This window comes from Octopus bimaculoides, chromosome 6, assembly GCF_001194135.2.
Source record: "Octopus bimaculoides isolate UCB-OBI-ISO-001 chromosome 6, ASM119413v2, whole genome shotgun sequence".
Lineage (NCBI taxonomy): Eukaryota > Metazoa > Mollusca > Cephalopoda > Octopoda > Octopodidae > Octopus > Octopus bimaculoides.
Window position 1 is genome coordinate 33,386,837 of NC_068986.1, and position 3,885 is coordinate 33,390,721.

General features: G+C 33.7%; 1 long non-coding RNA gene across 1 annotated transcript in view; it reads left to right on the top strand.

The window, feature by feature from the left end:
- The window catches only part of LOC106879850 (uncharacterized), a 201,271-nt gene that overhangs the window by 138,265 nt on the left and 59,121 nt on the right, over nt 1–3,885 (top strand). The window contains exon 4 of the long non-coding RNA XR_008264389.1: nt 2,277–2,496. This is a non-coding gene — a long non-coding RNA (uncharacterized LOC106879850). The remainder of the gene's footprint in view (nt 1–2,276; nt 2,497–3,885) is intronic.

Below are 3,885 nucleotides of genomic sequence, written 5' to 3' on the forward strand. Positions count from 1 at the left end.
ATTTACTTTACTTTATATTATACTCATTTATTGTGCTTTTAATTATTAATTTTTCTATATGTGATAGTGGATTTTCATTGATGAGTTCTTGAAAATTGGTTATTTTCCCTAAAACTATATATATTTTATATATACTTTATCTATAAGGCTCAATTTAATTTTTTATAAATTGATTTTAATTGAGTTTTTTACCTGTAATTTTGGATTTTGTCCCTAATAATATTATTATTATATTGATATACATATATACACGTGTGTTTGGGTGCGTGTGTGTATATACATCTCTATATATAACGATGATTCGTAGTCTAGACGGCGTTTTTAGATTTCATTATTCTCTTTAGCCCGGGCAACGCCGGGTATTTCTGCTAGTATATATATATATATACACATACATTTATATATATACGTATATATGCATAAGCATTTGCATATACATATAAATATATATGTACGTATTTATGAATGTATGTATTTACGTATGTATGTATGTACGTATGTATTTGCGTACGTATTGTTGAAAAGTGTCCAATGGACTAGCCTTGCTATATTGTCGTGGCGTCTCTTATATTCTTTGTGGGCCAGTTCTTAGTGCTTGCTCTCGGGTAGCACAGATTAGAGCCTCCGTTTCTGGTTTTAAATCACTTTAATCTATAGCCATCTTTTTTCATTGTCTGTCTTATCTTCAACATCCCTATGAAATTGACCAACACCGAAGTTTTCTGCTGCAAAAATATTTGCTGCTTTGATCAAATTATTTGTTTCTCTGATGTTGTGTGTTCTGATGTATTTCAGAATTTCATTGACAGTTTTCGTTTCTTGGTTCAATTTCCACCGATCAACCTTTTTAAGGTTGCAAATAATTTCGCTATCGTTCTCCTGTAGTCTTGCCTTTGTTCTGTCGTAGATTGCCTTTTGTTCATCTGACATGTCACCATGAGTTTTATTGTCTTCTTTCAGATCATCTAAATGTTTCTCATCAAGTAAACTACCACTGCTCCTTTCCTGTGCTATGAGATTACTCTTATTAGTAAGAACTGTATTTTCATCGTTATCTCTGCTGCTATTTTCCAAAACCCGTCTTTTGATAGCTTCGAGCTCTACGTCTGTGAACCAACGATCTTTTCTTAACGGTCTAGCTTGATCACATAGTCTCTGTTCCATGAGTTGAAACAATCCCTTTTCCCTCCAATTGTCATCGTTAGGTTGTCGGTAAACCCTAATCTGAGCACCATTTTCATCTACCGGGTTGCTTAGGCTGTGAAACCCCATAACCACAGCATTTATTTGCTTGCTCCATCTACGCCGTGTATGGTGGTCCCTTTCTGGATATCGACAGGCTGGAGCCGGACCAGAATCTCTGAGCCTGCCGGGTGCAACACTGTCATCATCATTGGCTTCAGTTTCATTACCACCGTTACTCACAATATTTTCTTTTTTCATTGTCACTCATATGAGGTAGCGATTATTAGGTTGCACAGTTACCAGTGTTTTTCTTTTGACACCATCACTAGATGTATCATTAATCAGGACAAGGAGAAGCTCCACCCACTTCCTTTCATTATTATTATTATTATTATTATTATTATTATTATTATTATTATTATAATCATCATCATCATTGATATCACTGATATTATTATTTTTATTTTCTTACTATTTGTCATTGTTATATTAACAGACTTAGAGGTTACACAGGCCTATGCAAGACAGGGATGGCACCAATTTCCAGCGCTGTTCACATGGACAGCCACATAGAAAAGAAAAAAATTACGCTATTATTATTATTATCATCATTATTATTATTATTACTACTACTACTACTACTACTACTACTACTACTACTACTACTACTACTACTATTACTACTACTATTTTTATTTTTATTACAATTATTATTAAGCCTTATCATTATTACTACTACTACTATTATTATTAAGGCTGTGAGCTGGCAGAATTGTTAGCACACCGGGCGAAATGCATAGCGGAATTTCCTCCGTCTTCATGTTCGGAGTTCAAATTCTGCCGAAATCGACTTTCCTTTTCTTCCTTTCCTGGTCCATAAAATAGTACTAGTTGAATACTGTGATCGATGAAATTGACTATCACCATCCCCAAAATTTGAGGCCTTGTGCCTATAATAGAATATATTATTATTATTATTATTATTATTATTAAGCAGCAACAGCAGCAGCAGCAGCAGCAGTAGTAGTAGTAGCTGTAGTTGTAGAGTCAATTGTTACTGTATTTATTTTCTGACTACGTTCTTTTTATAGGGTTACTTTCAAAAGTTGGTAAACCAATATATTGTAGATATGTAGACTTCCCGACTAAATCAGAATAAATGAAAAGCCACGAAGTTTGCTGGTATCAAATGAAATAACAATGAATACATTATAAATTGCAAGCCCTACTATGCTCAGTTATCAGCACTACGAATCTTATAGGATGTTGCAATATCTATTCCTGTTATTGTACGAACGACATTCTTTACAGGTAAGTGAAATAAATCGCTTTTAAATGGCTCTCAAATCAGAATATCTGACACCGCTGCTCTTCATCAGGCGGACAACGTGATACTGCGTGACATAAAAAAAGGCATAGCGATGTTGACTGTTATTGATTGCTATTAACCCCAGCTGAGCGCTGAATGAGAAAGCTTTCACATTTGATCATGACATCTCTGCTTTTCAGGCATTATGTGCCTACGATTACATTTTCCAATGCTACAAAATAGATATTAGATACAAATAAAACGTTTAAAAAAAGCACAGAAAATGGGAATTGTTCAAACACAGACTGACAACTATTGAGGTATTAAAACACCTGACATTTTACAATGCGCACAGATGAAGGAAAATATTAAGAAGTAATATTTCAAACGCATTATTTTAATACTCTGAAAAAAGCTAAATAGGAAGCAAAAATCACTTAATATATATATATATCAACATTGTAGCTGTTCCTTTTGGATATGAATGTAGACTGCAGGAGAGACTGCGGATCACCCAATTCACATACACACACATACACGCATATACACACACATAAATACGTACGTACAGACAGACGAATAGATAGAAAGATAGATAGATAGATAGATAGATAGATAGAGAGAGAGAGAGAGAGAGAGAGAGAGAGAGGGGGGGAGATACAGAGAGAGAGGGGGGAGAGACAGAGAGAGAGAGAAAGCTGTGTGAGAGAGGGTCTTGCATACTTATAGGGTGTAAGTGTGCATGTATGTCTTTTGGAATGCAGGAAGTTTTGCGGAACATAAATAAATCAAAAACTAATAAAGCTGAAGAAAGATTAAACGTTTTGTGTGCGAGTGTTAAACTTTCACCTGAAGACTTTTAATTATCTGATTTTTCGGATCAAAACACCAAGTGCGAGGAGAACGGCGAACGCGCCTATTTTCTTCGCATCTCAAGTTGTGAGAATTGCGGTTACTCTTAGGTTTCCTCAATGAGTGGTATATTGTGTTGATCATACTAAAGACGGTACACATTTCACTAGTGCACTTATTACACATACAGAAACGCACACACATAGATATATACATACAAACCCCCACACACATACACTTTGACACAAACACACACGCATATATATATATATATTACACGTGTAATCTTTTTATTATATTTATCTTATGATATTTACTTTACTTTATATTATACTCATTTATTGTGCTTTTAATTATTAATTTTTCTATATGTGATAGTGGATTTTCATCGATGAGTTCTTGAAAATTGGTTATTTTCCCTAAAACTATATATTTTATATATACTTTATCTATAAGGCTCAATTTAATTTTAATTTTTTATAAATTGATTTTAATTGAGTTTTTTACCTGTAATTTTGGATTTTGTCCCTAATATTATT